Source organism: Lactuca serriola, chromosome 7, assembly GCF_051521515.1.
Source record: "Lactuca serriola cultivar US96UC23 chromosome 7, Lser_US96UC23_V15, whole genome shotgun sequence".
NCBI classification, from domain to species: Eukaryota; Viridiplantae; Streptophyta; class Magnoliopsida; order Asterales; family Asteraceae; genus Lactuca; species Lactuca serriola.
In genome coordinates, this window is record NC_136414.1 from 31,369,358 (window position 1) to 31,392,492 (window position 23,135).

The following is a 23,135-nucleotide window of genomic DNA, read 5'->3' on the forward strand; positions in this document are numbered from 1 at the left end:
GAACAAAATGTTTGCATTATTAGAAGTAATTGATAAACAAGTTAATTACAAAAATGGTCCCTGTGATTTCTGATTTAACCGCGTTTCGTCCAAAAATGAAATCTTTCTTCATTTTGGTCCTTATTTCAAAGGTTCCAAGGACCAAAACCTTGAAAAAAGAATCAACATTGAAAAGGGTTTCACGTTTTGAGTATACTAGGTTATTTTTTAATCAGAAAGTACAAGAACCATTTTGTAATTTACTCTAGATAGAATCAGGGTATATAAGTAACAACTAGTATCAAATCACTTATCACTTTCAAAATACAAATCCAAACACAAAAAAGAAGTAATAAAAATTCCTTCAAAACGCCTGCATACCCTCCATGAAAAATACCTTCCTCAATCACATCAAGGCAAGCTTGATGTTGGGGCAAATTGGGAAATGTACGTTTGACATGTTGTCTAGCAGCTTTAATAATCTCACGTGCTTCTAAAAGGGACCCGATTTTGTCTATGCGATGAAAAGAGTGGGCCTACGGTTTCCGGGCCTCAGCAATGTCTAATGCCCATTTCTTAGCCACTTTCAACAATTCTTGAGGAGGGAAAATAGCGTCAATGAGACCTAACTTTTCCCCTTCCTCAGAGAGTCTTGGTTTAGATATCTACAAACAAGATTCATAAATTAATATCATCGATTTGTTTAAATATTCATAATCAGTAAATACTAAATAGTATTCAAGGAGAGAGGAGAGAGGAAAGATGTGCTCACCAACATCATATCAATTGCCTTTGATAATCCCAAAAGCCTAGGAAGTCTTTGGATACCTTGAAAACCATATTTTCCATTATTTAGTGAAATCCCATTTGTATAATCATATTAACTAAGGTGTTGTGTTGTTATTTACCATCATTTCTAAACAGAAAGGCTAAAATGGTCAATTAATCAGGTTTGAATAATTGATTTAGTCTAAAAAAGAATCTGTCTTTGCATATATAATGTTTTATCAACATAGGACTTAATAGGGGAAAAAAGAAATATGTATTTCTTTTTGACTTGATGCAAAAAAGAATGACTTAACAAAGAAAGTTAGAAAAAGAAGGCTATTCATGTCAAGTTTCAACCTTTTTACAACTTTGCCCTCATCCCCTCATTTATTTTTTTCCTTTTCCTTTTTCCTCAAATGTGTTTTGTATTTCTCAGATATTTTTAAACTTGATTCATTCAGATATACCTCCAAAGCCTGGCATAACTCCAAGAGAGAATTCAGGTAAGCCAAGTTGAGCTCTTGGAGCTGCAACACACGCATGGCATCCCTACATTAATCAAATACATTAAAGCACATTTACAATAACTATTTTTTTTTAAATAATTTGACTCATAAAAACTACAAACCATTGCAAGTTCTAAGCCACCCCCGAGTGCAAGTCCTTGTACAACAACAACTATAGGTTTCTTGGCATCTAGGTGTACCCAAAAAAAGAAAAAAAAGAAATTGTGTCAAGAAATGTAGACATAAATACAAAAACTATAAGATAAATTGAAAGTAAAAACCTTCAATTGTGTTGGTCACAAGGGCAACAGATACATCAGGTAGTTGAGAAATGTCTCCTGAAATGACAATGGTTAAAGTTTCAACATGGATTTGAGGAACATAATAGATTAGTAGCTTCTTGCATATATGATGGATAATGAAGTCATACCAGTCTTGTGAGCTTTTTGAAAAACATTGATGTCAAATCCACCTGAAAATCTTCCATTCTTGCCTTCATAAAGTAAGAGAAATGAAATTAAGTCATGTAACAGTTTGACTACAAATGTAGTAAATATATGCTCCTTCTAAATGCCTTCATAAAGTAAGAGAGATGAAATTAAGTCATGGAGTGGTACGAGTTTGACTACAAATTTAGTAAATATATGCTCCTTGTAAACCAGGAGTAATGGATAGAAAACATTATTCTTCAAGAACTACAAGTGAGTAAAAATTAAAAATTAAAAATAATTTAGGATTATGTACCCACGAGAAGAGCCTCTCCTTTCATATTAAGTAGTTTCTATGAATATGAGCTTATTGACAAAGCATCAGTGATAGTTCCCAATGCATTGGTTGCTGACTCATGCGTTTTCTGTTCAGGAATCTCTGCAGCCAACTTCAGATAATTTGAGACTTTCTGCTAAGGGCAATTTGGGAAATTAGTTTCAAAGGCAAAACATGCATCAAAGCTACTTGAACCATGTAGTTAGTTACCTGTGCCTTTTGCAGGCCTTCTGCAGCTTCAATTATGATTCTCCTATCCAAGCAAACGATCTCCTCAAACTCCAAGCATTTGTTATCATAGTATGATGCATCATCGACCTCTCCTTGAAGTAAATGACAACTAAAAATAGGATGTAAAAAGATAATTAGATTATGATTTTTCCTATCCCATAAGTAACTGACAGATAAAAATCTTACTTTGCAGATCTTAAGTTGACCTTCATGAAATTGGGATCTAATGCAACAACCGTTCTACAGTCGTTTAGACATTCCCTCATTCTTCCAAGAGCCATGCGTATAGCTGCACGATTGCTATAACACAAAAGAAAAGGTTGTATACAAATGGTGTCTCTATATGTTGTATTGGACTAATATCCTTTGAATAACATACTTCAGCTTCTGATAAATCTCCAATCTTATAAGCCTCGTTTCCCCTGCACAAATCAATTTATTTCAGAAATCAAAAGCATATTAGGTTTATACAAATGTAAAATATCAGAAGGGGGGGGGGGGGGGGGGGGCTAAAACAACACTTTTTTTACCAACTGTCACATGTTTCTTGATCTGTAGCCTTTGTGTGCTCCCTGTTACCAGGTTTATGAGAATGGGTCACATTAACACGACCAGTTCTCAGCTTATACTTCTTCTGATGTGGCCGTTGTCTCACTGCCATGTCAACACTAGCAAAAGATGTAACAGAAGGTGAAAAGTTTTGGGCCCCAAGCTTCTCTGTAGTATCAATATCATTTTTTTAAACTAGTTTTTTATTCAAAAATACAATGAACTATACAATAAAAACATATATATTTTTTTAAACTAGTTTTTTATTCAATAAAAAAAGACATTACATTAATTAAAAAAAACGACAACTTAAAAAAATACAAAAAAACATAAAAAATGCAAAAACAAACAACTACCCTTAACCCTATTTTTTTAAACAATGTTTTTCCATTTTGGGAAATTCTTTAACTTTTGCTAAGTTTTGAGATGTGCAAAACGTATGTGGTTTATGTTTTCGTATTGATTCATGGCCACATTAACCAGTTCAACTTTGACAACCCATTAATCCATAGAAAACGCTTTGAACATTTCCCCAAAAATATCTAGACATTTGACTATCTTCGTCTTTTCGAAACTAACACCTATGCTTGTGCTAAGTTCTCTTCTTCTTCTTCCGACGAATTCATCTATCTGGGAGCCATGGTTTTTGAAAGATCAAACAACACACATGTGTGAATGTGAATAAAAAGAGAGAAGGATTGTGTGATATATAAGAAGGTGTTGTGTGAAATATATAAAGGTGTGTGGTGATATTAATAGGTAAATATTAGGCAAAAAATAAAAAAATATTGAAACAAGCTGTTAATGGTGGTCAAGGGAAGTCAAAGGCCGAGGACATTTTGATTGGCCGTTTTAATCCATGGTTACCATCACAATGGACCACGAGCACGCGGAACCATGAAGGTTCAAGCTAGTGTGCCCACGGTCATGGCCACCTAGTCCACAAAACCCTTCGTGGTATACATTCGGGATGGTCTAAGCACACTTCCAAATCGAACATACCAAGGACATGAATTAGTTTCCATTGCTACATGACAATAAAACTTTTAAATACATACCAAGTTTTTCACTCATACTAGAATATCAACCTTAACCTGAACAATTGTAATCAAAATCACAGGGATAGAATCGGTTAGGCTTCAAGCATTTCAACAAATACATGATGATAGATGGTGTTTGGGATTGCTTTTGGAAATAACTTATTGAGTTATCAAGCCTTTTTTTTAATATCAAATTAGCACTTTTTAAAATGACTTTTTGTAACACGTAAAAACAGAAGCTTTTGATAAATAAGGTGACCTGACTTTTATAAGAGTTTTTTAACTTATTGAAGTTAAAATGACCTATACACCCTCAAAATTATAACCCTCCTTCACATCGCCTCTATTACGTTCACAACCTCCTTCCTCACACAAATTTTGGTTGTAACAAACAAGGAAATGTAAATATTTTTTTCTACCATGTTTTTTTTTCTCAAACAACAATATAATATTACATTATGATTTGCATATTAATTTATCACACTTTGTGAAACGACCCAAAAATACGACCCAAAAATTTCGTTTTTCAACATAACCAAAAACCATAATTTGAGTGTCATATCATAAAACCATACATAATGCATCTCAAAATAATAAACTACGGTACGGAATACTGTATCATATCCATGACATATAAAAATCAGGAACTAAATCAACCCCCAGGATGAAAGCTGAAGCTGTGGTGTGTGCAATGCCATCAACCCGAGCTCCTCCCTCTGCTAGCGGAAGTACCTGAAACCAAAACTGAAACTGTAAGCACGAAGCTTAGTGAGCTCCCCCAAATTACCACATACCATACAATAATATTTATATATCAAGCACATACTGGGGCCTTGCCCCCCTTCCATCGGACTGATGTCCGAAGCTGACTGACCGGGACCTTGTCCCCTACATCGGACCGCAATCCGAAGCTCACATCAGACCGAGTCTGAAGCTGACTGGGACCCTGTCCCCTACATCGAACCTGAGTCCGAAGCTGACATCGAATCGGAGTCCGAAGCTGACCGGGACCTTGTCCCCTACATCGAACCTGAGTCCGAAGCTGACATCGAACCGGAGTCCGAAGCTGACCGGGACCTTGTCCCCTACATCGAACCTGAGTCCGAAGCTAACTGATCATAACATAACGTATCACTTAGCATGAACACACATAATCCTGTCTGAGCCACGAAGGCTTCAAACATGCTAACTACTGCGTCGGATAAAGATCTGGATACTACTGCTAGCTAAACGGGCCGGCATTGTGGCCTTAGACCCGCTCCTACTGAAAAGGAACTCACCTCGTGAATTGGCTGCTGAGTGAATAGCTCTGAGGGCTAACTGCTGCTGCTCCGGTATCTCCCCGACTACAAGTCCATAAACATACTTAATCAAATACTAAACACTGCACTGGGTAAAATGACTCTTTTACCCCAGGTCAAAGTCAACTCTCGGTCAAAGTCAACCCATAGTTGACCTGACTCGCCGAGTTGGGCCGCCAACTCGCCGAGTCCCTATTCTCACACCTCGACTCAACTCGCTGCTACTCGTCGAGTATGGCATCGACTCGACGAGTACTCTCCCGATCCAAGAACTCAGACAATCTTCATCCGACTCGCCGAGTCCTATGAACAACTCGACGAGTTGTTCTTGAGCTTAAGAAGATTGCCTTGGACTCGCCGAGTTGTATGAACAACTCGCCGAGTCACTCCATCACTGAGTCTACTCTCAACTCGCTGAGTCTACTCTCTAACTCACTGGATCCACTCGATACTGATAAAAACGAAGGAATCGGGGACTCGCGACCCAACTCGCCGAGTCGTTCTTCCCGACTCGCCGAGTTGCCGCCATGCAACTGATTTTTACTTGATTTTGTTTGAATCCAACACATACAATTGATAGATCTGGGTCCAATAAGCTGATTTACCACGTAAAGTTTCCAACTTTACGTGTACAACCTCATGAATAAGGGAGATAAGGCTAAAAGATGCACAAAATGGGTAGATCTATGGTTATTATGCAAAGTAACTCCAAAAAGGCAGTAGATCTGGGCTCTACAACCCCCAATCATTCAGATCTAAAGATATCTCGACTTATTAAGGCATTCATGCAACATAAGGTTTGGAACAAGCATCAACTAGATCCTAGGAGGGCTCTAATGGAGGTTTAAAGCATACAACAAGAGGGGAAATCCGAAAATACCTCAAACAACTCAGATTTGCCCTTGGATCTTTGCACTACACCTCTTCTCCTTGCTCCTTGCTTCTTCTCCTTCTTCAAACCTTCACAAAATGGCACAAAACACTTAGCTCACACAAGGGTGGATTAGGGTTCTTTCTCACAGTGTTCTCAGGGTGAGGGAGGCGAGAATGGGGCTATAAGGTGACTTAAATAGTGGGCAACCCGGGGATTTAGGGTTTCACCCAGACGGATGGACTCGCCGAGTCAGGGATATGGACTCGCCGAGTCCCCGGCTCACACGTGCTCGAAGTCGCGACCCTACTCGGCGAGTCAGGCTATGAACTCGCCGAGTCCCTCTTGCAAAACTACAAAATAAATACCAAGGAATTACCATACCGGACACGGGTCGTTACAATTCTCCTCCACTTATCTCAGACTTCGTCCTCGAAGTCTGCTACGGCTGAATCTGCAAATAGCTCTGGGTAGTGCTCCCTCATCTCCTCCTCAGCCTCCCACGTCCACTCAGACCCCTTCCGATGACGCCACTGCACCTTTACTAACTGAATTTCCTTGTTCCTCAAGGTCTTGGTCTTCCGGTCCAGAATCGCGACCGGTCTCTCAATATAATTCAGGCTACTATCAACCTGAATATCCTCCAGGGGAACGACTGCTGATTCATCCACCAAACACTTCCTCAACTGAGACACATGGAAAGTGTTGTGGATCTGACTAAGCTCCTCAGGAAGATCTATCCGATAAGCAACCCGACCCACCCGGGCCAAAACCCTGAAAGGGCCAATAAATCTGGGGCCCAGCTTGCCCCTCTTCCGGAACCAGATGACACCCTTCCAAGGTGAGACTTTCAGAAGGACCATATCCCCCACCTGGAACTCCAAGTCCGAACGCCTCCTATCGGCGTAGCTCTTCTGCCAACTCTGAGCAGTCTGCAGTCTACTACGGACCTGCTGGATCAACTCAGTCGTCTTGAGCACCACCTCCGTGCTCCCGATGACCCGCTGACCGACCTCGCCCCAACAAATCGGGGTCCTACACTTCCTCCCATACAGCATCTCAAAGGGAGGTCGGTCAATGCTCGCATGATAACTGTTGTTATACGAGAATTCCGCTAACGGAAGGTACATATCCCAACTGCCACCGAAATCTAGGACACATGCCCTAAGCATATCCTCGAGAGTCTGAATCGTCCTCTCGCTTTGCCCGTCTGTCTGAGGGTGGAAAGCGGTGCTGAAATGGAGACGAGTACCCATCTCGTCGTGGAACCGCTTCCAGAACCTGGATGTGAAACGGACATCACGGTCTGACACCACCGATACCGGCACTCCATGACGTGCCACAATCTCACGTACATAGATATCGGCTAACTTCTCCGCCGATATACTCTCCTGGATCGGGATAAAATGGGCACTCTTCGTCAACCAATCCACTACTACCCATATCGAATCCACTCCACGTGCGGTCCGGGGAAGCTTGGTGACAAAATCCATGGTAATGTCCTCCCATTTCCACACGGGAATGTCTAACGGCTGCATCCTGCCGTGAGGCCTCTGGTGCTCCGCCTTGACCTTCCGGCAGGTCAGGCATCTCTCGACGTACCAGGCGACGTCCCGCTTCATGCAGGGCCACCAATAATCAGGTCGAAGATCTCGATACATCTTCGTCGCTCCTGGGTGGATAGAAAATCGAGACTTATGAGCCTCGTCCATCAATACCTGCCGTACCCCACCCCAGTACGGTACCCATACTCTACCATGAAGCGTCAACAAACCCCGACTGTCGTAATCAAAAGAAGCTACTCGGCCCACGATCCTCTCACACTTCTATCTCTCCTCCTTGAGACCCTCTACCTGAGCCTCCTTGATCCGCTCCAACAACGGAGTGATCACTGTCATCCTCAAACATAGATCCCTGATAGGGGCCGCCGACACCTTGCGGCTCAGGGCATCGGCCACCACATTAGCCTTCCCTGGATGGTATAGGATCTCACAGTCGTAATCCTTTAGCACATCCAACCACCTCCTCTGCCTCATATTCAGACTCGGCTGATCCATAAGATACCTCAAACTCTTGTGATCCGTGTAAATAGTACAACGGACCCCATAAAGGTAATGCCTCCAAATCTTGAGGGCAAACACAACTGCCCCCAGCTCCAAATCATGGGTAGGATAATTAGCCTCGAGGCATAAGCTATCACATGGCCTCGCTGCATCAGAACTGCTCCCAAACCTGTGATCGAGGCATCACAATAGACTACAAAGTCCTCTACTCCCTCTGGCAAGGTAAGGATCGGAGCCTCGCACAATCTCTGCCTGAGGGTCTCGAATGCTGTCTGCTGCTCCGGACCCCAACGAAATACCACTGACTTCTTGGTCAGTCGGGTGAGCGGCACTGCTATCTTGGAGAAATCCTGAATAAATCTCCGATAATACCCTGCCAACCCTAGGAAGCTCCGAATCTCAGATGGAGACTTCGGGACCTCCCACTGCATCACGGCCTCTATCTTGGCCGGATCTACCAGAATACCCTTCTGGTTGACGAGGTGACCAAGGAACTGCACCTCGCGCAACCAGAACTCACATTTGGAGAACTTTGCGAAAAGTTTCTCCCTCCTCAAAACCTCCAGCACCTCCCGCAGGTGCTCCTCGTGCTGCTCCTGCGTCTTGGAATATACCAAGATGTCATCTATGAACACTATCACTGACCGATCCAGCATCGGCCTACACACGCGGTTCATGAGATCCATGAACGCGGCTGGAGCATTGGTGAGCCCAAACGGCATCACCACAAACTCGTAATGACCATACCTGGTCCTGAAAGCAGTCTTCGATACATCCTCATCTCTAACCCGCATCTGATGATATCCGGAGCGTAGATCGATCTTGGAGAACCAAGACGCTCCCTGAAGCTGATCAAACAAATCATCTATCCTCGGGAGTGGGTAACGGTTCTTCACCGTTACCTTATTCAACTCCCGGTAATCTATACACATACGATGCGACCCATCCTTCTTCCTCACAAACAGGATCGGCGCTCCCCAAGGCGAACTGCTCGGCCGAATGAAACCCTTGTCTAACAGCTCCTGCAGCTGTGTAGACAACTCCTGCATCTCAGGGGGAGCTAGTCGATACGGTGCCTTGGCTATCGGAGCCGCACCAGGGATGAGGTCGATCCTGAACTCAACCTGTCTCTCAGGAGGTATCCCCGACAAATCCTCAGGAAACACGTCCGGGTAGTCTCGAACAATAGGAACATCGTCAACTGTCGACTTGCCCTTCTCCCGGGCATCCAAAACGTAAGCTACGAAACCGGCGCAACCCTGCTGAACATAGCGCCTCGCCCTTGCGGTGGAACAAAAGGTCGGTCCTCGCTGTGGCCTCTCGCCCTGAATCACCAACTCTCCCCTACTGGGAGTGCGAACCTTCACTAGCTGAAGCTCACAATCAATCACCGCCCCATTGGGGCTTAGCCAATCCATACCCACAATAACCTTATTCCCTCGCAGGGGAATAGGTACCAGATCCACTGAAAACTGCTCATCAAATAACTGAAGAGAACACCCTCTATGCACTCTGCCGACCCTCACGGTCCTATCATCCGCTATCTCAATCTCTAATGGACAATCCAGCTCCCCTGGAGCTCTACTGAATCTCTTGCTGAGCGCAAGTGATACGAATGATCGGGTAGCCCCCGAATCGAATAATACCATAGCAGAGATGCCGTTCACCGAGAACGACCCTAAATAAAACATACAATCATAAGCAATATTCAATCAATAATAATAAAGAGATAAAGGGAAGATACATACCCGTCACCACATCAGGAGTCGCTCGCGCCTCCTCTGCTGTCATCTGAAACGCCCTACTCTTCGCCACTGGCGCATCAGCTCGGCCCTGCCGGCCATCGGTAATCCTCAAAGTAGCAGGGGCAGGTGCAGCCACCTTCCCTGCTGCAGCTAAACCCGGGCACTGGGACCTTTTATGTCCCCTCTGATTACACTGGAAGCAAATCAGATTTGATGCTGCAACGGCAGTAGCAAGAGCCGTACAATCCCTACTCAAATGTCCAATCCGACCGCACTTGAAGTAGCCGGAACTCCCTGCCTTGCACGCTCCTTCGTGCATCTTCCCACACCTACCACATCGACCGTGGCTCGGCTGTCCCCTGGACCTGTGATCTGAAACCCTGGGCTTTTTGCCCGAACCGCCTGAACCCGAAACCGCCTCCGGTTTCCTCTTCTTCTCCATCTCAAGATCAATCTCCCTCTCCCGAGCTCTAGCAATCATATCTTCCAGCGTTTTACAGCTGGACCGGCTCACAAACTGGCGGATATCGCTCCGCAACATCTCATGATAACGGGCCTTCTTCATTTCCTCATCGGCTACATACTGAGGAACGAGAAGAGCCCTCTCCCTGAACTTGGCGGTGATCTCCGCCACTGTCTCTGTAGTCTGGGTGAGGTCCTGAAATTCCCTAGCTAGCTGTTGCACCTCAATGACCGGTGCAAACTCCACCCTAAACCTGGTAGAGAAATCAGCCCAGGTCATGGCGTCCAATGCTGCATCATCCCCGATGGCATGCCCGACCTCCTCCCACCAATCTCGTGCCCTGTCCTTCAGAAGACAGGACGCCAATCTGACCTTGTCCCCCTCGGGACATCTGCTAGTGCGGAAAGCGTTGGCCACATCCGCCAACCATCTGCTGCTCGCTATGGGGTCTCGCGCCCCATGATAGTCCGGAGCTCCACATGCCCTGAACTCCCTGAAAGTAAGGGTGCGCGACCCCATCATGGCCGCCACCTCGGCACGGAAGGTGCCCAGTCTCTCATCCATCAGCTCTAGAATCCCCTCCTTGATCGAACCGAAGATCACAGGAGTCTGCTCTATAATGATGCGCGTAATCTCCGAAGAAAGAAACTCTCGGGTCTGCTCATCCATGCGCTCATCCCCCGAACCTGAACCTGATCCCTCCCCGGCACCTCTACTGCCGGCTGCTGGTCTCGAACGCAGAACCACCATTCTGAAACACACCACAACTACATCAGAAAACAGAAATATCTTGAGGGATCATTGATACTACAACTAGCTTCCTGGTCTTGTCTCAGCCTTTCTTGATTCGAGTACGGATCCTCTGCTTCCAGTAGTACGGGCCCATACTACCTTCCACATCTATCCGTACTTTCTTCAAGAACTGCCCTGACTCCACCAAGTCACTTCTACTACTACTGGTCTCTGCTACTCTCATCCTAGGCTTGCCCCAGGGAAACCTCAAACTCACTCAACTAGTCCTCAGCTGCTGCAGGTCTCCTTATAATGCTAATTAACCATCACCTGAACACCATCACATGTGACGAAGATCAAATAATCCTTCAAGTAAAAGACCCGTCCCTATAACGGTTGGACTCAAACAAGAGCTGCGCAATAGGGCCAGTTCCAGCACTCTGGGATTATTCAACCCTGATCACATGTGGTGTAACGTGTTCACCTAATGGCTAACTTCCATCACTCAGAACTCCCACAAAGCACGAAGCAAGCAGCATTCGGAATAAGGAAACATACTCAGGCAAAACTATTCTCAAAACGAAAAACTGATCTAGCATACAGTGCTAAGCTCATACTATCAGGCATAACCTATACAGGCTATCCTACTGCTGTCTACTCATTACTAGCATGCAATACTCATAAAGATGTAACACATAAAGCAGGCACATAAGGCATCCTCCTAGATCCTTAGTCCTATACTAGCATGTTGTTCTATTGAATTGAAACTGAACAAATAACTTGTATGGGTAATTTGGGAGTACTTACTTGAGCTCGGCTGATTGCATGCACCACACCCTTATTTTGTTAAAAATTTCTTCCTTTCTAAGTGCTTTCAAAATTCTTTTAGAAAACTTTTTCTTTTTTTTTTTTTTTTTTTTTTTTTTTTAAATCTTTTTATTTCCCCTTAGTTTGAGTTCAGATACACCCGGAAGTGTATTCGAATCCCTCAAACCAGGGCTCTGATACCAACTTGAAACGACCCAAAAATACGACCCAAAAATTTCGTTTTTCAACATAACCAAAAACCATAATTTGAGTGTCATATCATAAAACCATACATAATGCATCTCAAAATAATAAACTACGGTACGAAATACTGTATCATATCCATGACATATAAAAATCAGGAACTAAATCAACCCCCAGGATGAAAGCTGAAGCTGTGGTGTGTGCAATGCCATCAACCCGAGCTCCTCCCTCTGCTAGCGGAAGTACCTGAAACCAAAACTGAAACTGTAAGCACGAAGCTTAGTGAGCTCCCCCAAATTACCACATACCATACAATAATATTTATATATCAAGCACATACTGGGGCCTTGCCCCCCCTTCCATCGGACTGATGTCCGAAGCTGACTGACCGGGACCTTGTCCCCTACATCGGACCGCAATCCGAAGCTCACATCAGACCGAGTCTGAAGCTGACTGGGACCCTGTCCCCTACATCGAACCTGAGTCCGAAGCTGACATCGAACCGGAGTCCGAAGCTGACCGGGACCTTGTCCCCTACATCGAACCTGAGTCCGAAGCTGACATCGAACTGGAGTCCGAAGCTGACCGGGACCTTGTCCCCTACATCGAACCTGAGTCCGAAGCTAACTGATCATAACATAACGTATCACTTAGCATGAACACACATAATCCTGTCTGAGCCACGAAGGCTTCAAACATGCTAACTACTGCGTCGGATAAAGATCTGGATACTACTGCTAGCTAAACGGGCCGACATTGTGGCCTTAGACCCGCTCCTACTGAAAAGGAACTCACCTCGTGAATTGGCTGCTGAGTGAATAGCTCTGAGGGCTAACTGCTGCTGCTCCGGTATCTCCCCGACTACAAGTCCATAAACATACTCAATCAAATACTAAACACTGCACTGGGTAAAATGACTCTTTTACCCCAGGTCAAAGTCAACTCTCGGTCAAAGTCAACCCATAGTTGACCTGACTCGCCGAGTTGGGCCGCCAACTCGCCGAGTCCCTATTCTCACACCTCGACTCAACTCGCTGCTACTCGTCGAGTATGGCATCGACTCGACGAGTACTCTCCCGATCCAAGAACTTAGACAATCTTCATCCGACTCGCCGAGTCCTATGAACAACTCGACGAGTTGTTCTTGAGCTTAAGAAGATTGCCTTGGACTCGCCGAGTTGTATGAACAACTCGCCGAGTCACTCCATCACTGAGTCTACTCTCAACTCGCTGAGTCTACTCTCTAACTCACTGGATCCACTCGATACTGATAAAAACGAAGGAATCGGGGACTCGCGACCCAACTCGCCGAGTCGTTCTTCCCGACTCGCCGAGTTGCCGCCATGCAACTGATTTTTACTCGATTTTGTTTGAATCCAACACATAAAATTGATAGATCTGGGTCCAATAAGCTGATTTACCACGTAAAGTTTCCAACTTTACGTGTACAACCTCATGAATAAGGGAGATAAGGCTAAAAGATGCACAAAATGGGTAGATCTATGGTTATTATGCAAAGTAACTCCAAAAAGGCAGTAGATCTGGGCTCTACAACCCCCAATCATTCAGATCTAAAGATATCTCGACTTATTAAGGCATTCATGCAACATAAGGTTTGGAACAAGCATCAACTAGATCCTAAGAGGGCTCTAATGGAGGTTTAAAGCATACAACAAGAGGGGAAATCCGAAAATACCTCAAACAACTCAGATTTGCCCTTGGATCTTTGCACTACACCTCTTCTCCTTGCTCCTTGCTTCTTCTCCTTCTTCAAACCTTCACAAAATGGCACAAAACACTTAGCTCACACAAGGGTGGATTAGGGTTCTTTCTCACAGTGTTCTCAGGGTGAGGGAGGCGAGAATGGGGCTATAAGGTGACTTAAATAGTGGGCAACCCGGGGATTTAGGGTTTCACCCAGACGGATGGACTCGCCGAGTCAGGGATATGGACTCGCCGAGTCCCCGGCTCACACGTGCTCGAAGTCGCGACCCTACTCGGCGAGTCAGGCTATGAACTCGCCGAGTCCCTCTTGCAAAACTACAAAATAAATACCAAGGAATTACCATACTGGACACGGGTCGTTACACTTTGTTATTTTCAATTTCTATTTTTTTTAACGGCAAAGATTTTGATTTAAAGATAAAACAAAACTAGCAAGAAACTGGACCAAATACAAGAGAGTTGAGACAACTAAAGAGGACCACTAGAAAACAAACAATGAAATGAATAACAGGAGAACTAAAGCAACACCAAAGCACCAGACACGCAATAAAGCAACCAACTTGTGAGACTACTTCAAAAAATAACAATCAACTTAAAAATAACACCTGAGGAGCAAAAAAGCCTTTGAAATGGTGAAATGGCTTTGAAACCATGATCTAGAAACAAGCTTAGCAAAGCACCAACGAGCCAACAAAGAATAGGGGCAAAGTTTTCGCACACAACACTATAGCAAACTCTAATAGACCACAATGGCAGCCACCGAATAAGAAACCAATCAGGAGCATAATGGTCAAAATAAACAGGAACCATACAAAAAAGCCCCAACACAGGAAAATGCCTACAAAACTTCAGCAAACTAAGCAAGATACACACACTTAAAACAACCAAACTACCAACAAGCCAACAAAGAACATGGGCATAATTTTCAATTTGGTACATGATGAACAACAAACAATAAAAAGAGTAACATGAGGAACAGCAAAAAAAAAAAAAGGGAAATCCAACACAAAATCAATTTGGTACTATGATGAACAACAAGAATTTAACTTTAATGAATAATAACAATCAATTTCGCACCTTAATTTGGATGTTTTGTGACATAATTGACCAAGAACAAGCAATAATGCTTGATTATGTGGATGAGGTTGGGTATGAATTGATTCTCCGCTTTTTTAGGCCCCTTATTATTACCTCTTAATTGAAAAATTAAAAGAACCTCTTAAAAATTCTACCTTTTTGTACCCTCATATAATATACATCATACTAATATGACACATGTCATCATTTAAATAGGTAGGAGGACTGGTAGGATCAAAAGGTAGGAGGATATTTAATTTCTCCCCACATATAGTAGAATGCCTCTTAAAAATTGTTGGGATTAATCAGGTTTTATTCACACGTTTAGATGCATGGCTGCTAGTTTAATAAGTTTAAGGTTTTTAGTTAATAGTTTATCATTGGTTTAAGTCATTTAAAGTTTGAATAAAGGAAAATAGGTAAAGGGGTTTGACTGTTTCAATGATATGTACGTTGGGGTTTTACACGTTTGGGTTTAGAAGAAGTCATACCATGTACCTTTTCTTTAGGATTAGATTAGTATTTTTCTGTTTTAGCTGTCCCACGTGATGTATGCATGTAAGCCTATATAAAGGCTTTATTTGATATGAATACAGTAAGTTTTTCTGCAAAAGTACACCAGCTATATTTCATATTAAAATTTTTATTCTCTTCTCCAAGTTTATATATATACACACAAGAGTTTAGAGAGTGAGAGTTGAGGCTTTCTAACCAACATTTGGTATCAGAGCCCCACGGTCCTGGTGAAGGGGGTGTAACCCGTTTCTGTTAGCAGGCTGAAAAAATTGCAGCCTCCATCCTTGATCCATCTGTTCAGTGTTAGAGGAGCCTAACCAGAAGCGGAAGAGACAAGCAGAAAAAATCAAAACGGGTGGGATTTTGGTTTGGCTTGCTTGTTGGGTAAAAGAAAACGTGATAGGCAGAATCTTTGTTTTCTTGACCGGTGGAAAAAGCTCCTGGAACAGGTGAGATCGGAAGAGGTTGGGGCTGTCACAAGAAAGGGAAAATGGCGTTGGCAGTAAAAGATGGTGGTTCAATGTCATATCAGATTCCGGTTTTGACCCCAACCAACTATCCAGTATGGGCAGTCAAAGTAAAGTCCATCATGGATGCACATGGCATATGGGAGACTGTTGAAGCAAAGCCATCGGGTGGAGAATCGGATCCAAAGAAGAAGAAACAAGCTCTTGCTTTCTTGTTTCAAGCAATACCAGAAGAGATGGTGTTGCAAATGTCCGATTACACCGATCCAAAAAGGGTTTGGGAAGGATTAAAAACTCGGTATTTGGGTGTGGATCGGGTAAGAACGGCTCGATTAGCAACTTTGAAGAGGGAACTAGAAAGCTTGCGTATGAAGGAGGGAGAAACCGTTGATGATTTTGCAGCCAAGTTGAGTGGTTTAGCTTCGAAAGCACGGAGTCTCGGACATGAACTTGTAGAAGTTGACTTGGTGAAAAGGTTACTTGATTCTATGCCTAAGTCCTTTCTTCAAATCGTGGCGTCGATTGAGCAATGCTTTGAGTTGGGTACGATGCTTTTTGATGAAGCCGTCGGTAGACTAAAGGCATATGAGGAGCGCATCAAAGGATCCGAGAAGGTGGAGGACGTTCATGGTGGGTTGTTGTTGTCAAGAGAAGAAAAGTCGGATGGTTGTATGCATTGTGGCAGTGGCGGTTCGCATCGGGATGGCTTTGGACGTGGTCGGGGAAGAGGTCGTGGGTCCGGGAGGAGTCAAGATGGTAAGGAACGTGTTCGGGACAAGAGTCACGTAAAATGCTACAAATGTGGTGAATTCGGTCATTACAACAACGAATGTCCAAAGTGGGAAAAAGAAGCAAATTTGATCATGGAGGAGGAGCCGGCATTGCTGTGATCTACTGAAAAAAACATGATTAAGGGGGTGATTGTTGGGATTAATCAGGTTTTATTCACAGGTTTAGATGCATGGCTGCTAGTTTAATAAGTTTAAGGTTTTTAGTTAATAGTTTATCATTGGTTTAAGTCATTTAAAGTTTGAATAAAGGAAAATGGGTAAAGGGGTTTGACTGTTTCAATGATATGTACGTTGGGGTTTTACACGTTTGGGTTTAGAAGAAGTCATACCATGTACCTTTTCTTTAGGATTAGATTAGTATTTTTCTGTTTTAGCTGTCCCACGTGATGTATGCATGTAAGCCTATATAAAGGCTTTATTTGATATGAATACAGTAAGTTTTTCTGCAAAAGTACACCGGTTATATTTCATATTAAAATTTTTATTCTCTTCTCCAAGTTTATATATATACACACGAGAGTTTAGAGAGTGAGATTTGAGGCTTTCTAACCAACAAAAATGACTTCACTCAACATCGGGAAAAAAAAAACAAAAACAAAAACAAAAAACAAACTGCCCTCGTCCTCGCTTTTCTTCCTTGAAATCACTTCCTTTCTTCTCATCGACGCACACACACAAACCTCCATCGATCTGCTGCTGTTCCATCCCAGCCATCGCCGGCGTCCTCTCCGCCTCTAGCTCCGACTTCTACGCCACAGTACCTCCGCCTCTACATCCGACGACTTCTACAGGTAATAACGCCTCCACTCTTTTATTCTCATCGATGCACACACACGAACGACTTTTGAAATCAGTGATTACTCAGATGTTATCGTTTTTTGAAACTGTTGATTTTTGCAAGTTTATGTTTCACTGAATTCAGTGATTTCATAGAAAACTTGTTTTTTTCTTTTCTTTTTTCTGAAATCAAATCTCGTGTTTTTTTTTGCTGTGAAATCTTGTTTCTCTATGTTTTTTCTGAAATCTTGCTGATTTCTTGTTTCACTTCGTTTTTATTGTGAAATGTTGCTGAAATATGTGAAAAACATTGATGTGAAATCTTGTTTTTTGCTGTTTCTCTTGTTTCTCTTCTTTCCAGCAACAGCAAATGAAGTATTTTTTGATTGGTTGTTTTTCTGAAATGTTGCTATGAAAGTATGCTTATGATTTCTAATAAAAGTTTTGAAAATTTTGGACTAAACTCGCAACAAAATGAAACTTCTGGACCACCCTTGCGAGTCCAAACTTGCTAGTTTTGACATACCACATGGACGATTCTTGCAATTTTGTCTTCACAATAACATAACACACATGTAATATAGAAGAATACACACAAGAAAATATGGAAAAATGAAAACAATTATATTATAATTAACCAAAAAAATGAAAGTAGATTGCTATTTTTTTGCATTTCCGTGATTGGGGTAAATGCAATAAATAACAATTTACTTTCAAGTAAAGTTGCCTTTTCTAAAACATTTTTTTGACTTTACATCATACTTGAAAGTATGTTGCTTTTAATTAACAATGATGTTTTAATTAAAATAAAAATAAAAATGAAAGTATGTTTCTATCATGGTGTTTTTTTGTGTACATTTTAAAAAAAAATGCATTAAAGGTCCTTAGTACATGAAATTACAGAAATGGATGAAAAAGGGGTAAATGCATAACTAAAAAAATAACAAAATGAAAAGAATGATAGTAGTATATTAGAAAAAAAAAATGAAAGTATACTTCTATATTTTGTATTTTTTCCATTATTTGGGTAATTGTAAAAACTTGCAATTTACTTCCCATTTTTGTCTATTAGCATGATACTTACATTATAGAAAAGAATATTAGTTTAAGTGTGGCAAAAAGAAAATAAATAAGATCAAATTGAATTATAGGCAAATCAAAAAGGACATTGCTATTTAGTGCATTTAACACCAAAATGTGGAAAAATCCCACAAATAATAATGATCAATTTGAATTATTGGTAAATTAAAAGTACGTTGTTATTTAAGTTAAAGTTTGGTAAAAAAATAAATACATAAGATCACTTTGAATTATAGGCAAATCGAAAGTACATTGCTATTTCAATGTCGAATGGTATTTGTTAGTAATCATGAAAGTACATTGCTATTTCATGCATGTAACACCTAAAGATAGATAAATGGTACAAATAACATTTTTTGTGTATGTTTACAAGAAAAAAAAAAGAAAAAAAAAACAAATAGGGTTCTATTAAATAAAATGACAGGAGAGTAGGAGACAAATAATTGTGACATTTGAGCTATTTATAATTATGGTAGGTTCAGTTTAAAAGTATATTGCTATTGCATGCATTTACCATCCAAATGTGGATAAATGCCACAAATACCAATGTTTTTTTTGTTAAAAAATAAAAATAAATTGCAACAAACAGAAACAAATAGGTGCGCATTCAATGTAGAATGGTATTTGTTAGTAATCAATTCAGTACATTGGTAATTCATGCATTTACCACCCAAATGTGGATAAATGCCACAAATAACAATGTACTTTTGATTATATATATATATATATATATATATATATATATATATATATATATATATAGAGAGAGAGAGAGAGAGAGAGAGAGAGAGAGAGAGAGAGTGATAATGACAAAAGATCTATTAGTCAAAGTGAAAAAATAACCAACAAAATATTTAAATCATTGTCTAGGGGAAAAAATTATAATCTAAAAATATTACGCAAAAGATACATGCACGCATATGCACAAAACTTATTACATATCTTGAAACTTAAAACATTTTACTATGGAAAGGTCGATTTCGCCTAAAATTGTACTTGCCTTTTCTTTACTCGGTATTGTTTCGGTTTTTTTCCCTTGAAACAACTATATTAAAAAATAAAAACTAGGAACTAGTTAGAAGAAAAAATTGCATTAAAGCATTATAATGGAAAAGGAAAAAACAAACTTGACTAGGAAGAAGCTAGTCGAATTGCATAGCCGATCCTTGTTCCCTCTAAAAATCACTCGTTCCTCTAGCGAGCCACATGCAACAACCGCATTGCTTCCAACTCATTAAAAATTTCATACATTTTAGGCTTAATGCTTGCACTAATATCGAAGCATCGCCGTGCTAACTTTTAAATAGCTTCCAACTCACTTACAAAACCCCCTATCAACAACTTGTGCATCAAACATAAACATTACGATATCTTCATTTACGACATAAATTCTATAACTAAACTTCTAGATTCAAAATCAGATATAGCCAAAACTGTATTTTTTCTTGTCAACAGTTCCAATAAAACAACCGTAAAACTATAAACATCACAATTTTCTGTGAATCAGACCGTTTGGTAGTAATCTGTATCAATGTAACCAACTGTCTCTTTAACTTGGATATTTAAGTGAGTTTGATATGTTGATATAAACCTGAATAACTTTAGCTTTATAGTTTTCGTCCGAATGTTAGAAGACATCATATCCATATGATATATATGAATGAGGTTGCCGAATAAATAAGTTGCTCTAGCAACCTTTGTAGCTTTTTGTAGTCGTAGGTTTAACGAGAATTAGAACTCATCAGTTGTATTATGAATGAGATCACTGAAACTACCATTTGAGATGAACTCAAAGACGAGTAGTGGGATCTGTCTCTAAGCAACATCCTAGTAGTGTGGCCACATTTTTACATTTATGCGGTTCACTTGTGAGAGGATTACCATTTCATTCATGAAATCTCTATGGCGTAGATCAAAAACTTTGGACTTTTTAATGGCTACAGTCCTCCCATTAGTTAACATTCCTTTATACACCATACATTGGCCTCCTTGACCAAGAATTCTATGCACATTGAAATTGTTTGTGGCCTTCTCTAATTCCTCGGTAGTGAAAAGAATAATTTTGTGACCAACTAAACCAATATTTTTTTTTGTTGTTGAAGGAGCAATATCTTTTAATATGTCTATAATTAAAACTGATTGCAAGAAATCCAGTCTAGGACATGAATCTTGTCCTATGGATAATCTATGGCTAAAGTCCTACATATTTTTTTGACCCAATAACATTGGTCTATAAAGGTGCGGCGGTATTGTTATTATGGAAACTAGGACCATTATTGCTGACTATGTACCAACTTGAAGCAATGTCACTATAAACAATAGTGGTTGTTGCCAATCTACACTTCGTCATGACCTTGAGTTGCTTACCTCCAATCTAATAGGGTTTGAGAGGCAAAAAAATGGAGATAGAAATTGTAGGCATATCTTCTTGGTAAATAAAGATTACGCCGTAAGTTTTTCTAACCCATCATCTATTGTCAAGGACCACAAAAATGTTCTGATCACTTATGTGCATATGCAACTATATGTGTTGTACGGTATTGATTCCATTCCCTTTCAGTATTGGAAAATATTGTGCTTGGACCGAGTGATTTATTGTTGACTGTAACTCGTTAAGAGTTTATCCATCTGCTGTCAACCACTAGGAGGTGTTGGAGTTTCAACTCAAGCGGACATACAATCATTGTTAATGTACCCAAGACTTCTGATTGTCAGAATACAATCCAAAATAACAAGCTTCTCCTAAGGAATACTCCTTTTCGTTTTTCCATTTTGTATAACATATATGTGGTTGAGGGTGTGTCAATGCTGCCATCATCGAGAATGATGGGACTATTATCAATGGTTGTTCAACAACAGAATGCAGTCCAAAATTGCGTGCCTAGAATAACACCTAGTGATATTTTTCTTCTATTAATTTGACAATCCAATACCTAACCTTGGTAGGCGTAATAATAGTGCCCCTACTTGCTTTACAAATTTGGTAGTCTACTGGAACTTCAAAATCAAGGTTGCGTGTCCACACAAGTTTTGTCGTAACCAACAAGTTCCATCTGCTTGCCTTTTCAAGCTTGTTAGATGTAAAGTAAATGAGTTGCGATTATAAGGAATCATAGTTTGGCAACATACGATGCCAAATCATTTTTTTGTGTTGCTAGCAGTGTCATTGCCATTATCGCAAGTTGAATAATCGTCCCCTCCTTCTCCATGATGGCAACATTGCCACACCACTCAATTACGAATATGCTGTACAAACTAGTAAAACAGAAAGAAGTTTTGCTTAGGAGAAGCTTGCTATTCTGGATTGATTGTATTTTGGCAATTAGAAGGCTTGGGGACATTAACAATAATTGTATGTTCGCTTGAGTTGAAACTCAACACCTTAAAGTGGTTGAAAGCAGGTAGAGATAAACTCTTAGCGAGTGACAATCAACAATAAAGCACTCAGTTCAAGCAAAACATTTTTCAATACCAAAAGAGAATGGAATCAAGACCTCACTACACGTATAGTTGCAACTCCACGTAAGTGATATCAGAACATTTGTGTCGTCCTTGAAAATAGACGGGCTAGAAAACTTGTGACGTAATATTTATCTACCAAGAAGGCATGCCTACAAATTTTATATCTATTTTCTTGCCTCTCCGACCCTGTTAGATCGAAGGTAAATGACTTAAGGTCATAACCAAGTTCATATCTCCAATAACACCACTGTTGTTTATAGAGTCATTGGCACAAGTTGTAACACATCAAGCGACAACAATCCTATTTTCCATAATAGCAACACTGCCACACCCCTCAAAGAACATGTTATTGGAATCCGGAAAATATGTAGGGAATTTTGCCATGGCCGGTCTTTAGGACAAGATTCCTATCCTAGACCAGATTATTGTAATCATATTTATTTACAGACATATTAAAGTATATTGCTCGTTCAACAAGAAAAAATTATTGGTTTAACTGCTCACAAAACCATTCTTATCACTGCTGACGAATTGGAGAAGGTCATCGACAATTTTAATGTAGGTAGAGTTCTTGATCGAGGAGTCCAATGTTTAGTTTATAAAAGTTTGCTAACTAATGGAAGAATTGTAGCTATAAAAAGTTTGTTGGGTTAATCAGTTTTGGTATAGGAAAGTTGCCTTTTTATTAGTTTTAGATTAGGAGTCAAGTCTTTTATTTTATTGTTTTAGAAGTTTGAGTAGGTTTCAAATTCTTTCTAGTATAAAATAGGTGTCAAGGGTCATTAGTTTTATTTTCAATTTAAGTACTTACCTTTTAATAAAAAGTTTGTGTGCAAGTCAATAACTTCTTCACCTATTTTATTCTTTGTTTTGTTTCTCCTCTATACACTAGAAAATTTTCTAGTTTATTTTTTAAACTTGGTATCAAAGAGCGGTTTCGTTGAAGGGGGTGTGATTCGAGGTTAATTACAGTCAACCCCGGTTTCGTTGAAGTATGTACTATATATAAACAACTTAAATAACAAAAATAAAAGAATTAAGTATGTACTATAAATAATAAAACAATGATACCAGACTTCCTTTTACAAACATAAAGCAAAATAATGTTCATTAACTCTCTTTATTTATATATACATGCAAGATCAATGGAGAACTAAATTACAGAAACCAACAAACTTTTTTATGTGCAATGATTTTGGGTACCAAATTTCATGAC

General features: G+C 40.6%; 1 protein-coding gene and 1 pseudogene across 2 annotated transcripts in view; one reads left to right on the forward strand and one right to left on the reverse strand.

Moving 5' to 3' along the window:
* Nucleotides 1-231: 231 nt before the first annotated feature.
* On the reverse strand, nucleotides 232-2,679 carry LOC145061754 (peroxisomal fatty acid beta-oxidation multifunctional protein AIM1-like; annotated as a pseudogene). The gene is made up of 8 exons (XR_013687304.1): nucleotides 2,436-2,679; nucleotides 2,229-2,358; nucleotides 1,998-2,151; nucleotides 1,684-1,746; nucleotides 1,376-1,591; nucleotides 1,215-1,296; nucleotides 752-807; nucleotides 232-644 (listed from the first exon to the last, which is right to left on the reverse strand). The product of XR_013687304.1 is annotated as a peroxisomal fatty acid beta-oxidation multifunctional protein AIM1-like (transcript).
* Nucleotides 2,680-17,211: 14,532 nt separating this feature from the next.
* Nucleotides 17,212-23,135, forward strand: part of LOC145063499 (5'-3' exoribonuclease 3-like) — a 49,578-nt gene continuing 43,654 nt past the window's right edge. The window contains exon 1 of the mRNA XM_079011093.1: nucleotides 17,212-17,391. The gene's annotated coding sequence lies outside the window, so the exon portion shown is untranslated. The remainder of the gene's footprint in view (nucleotides 17,392-23,135) is intronic.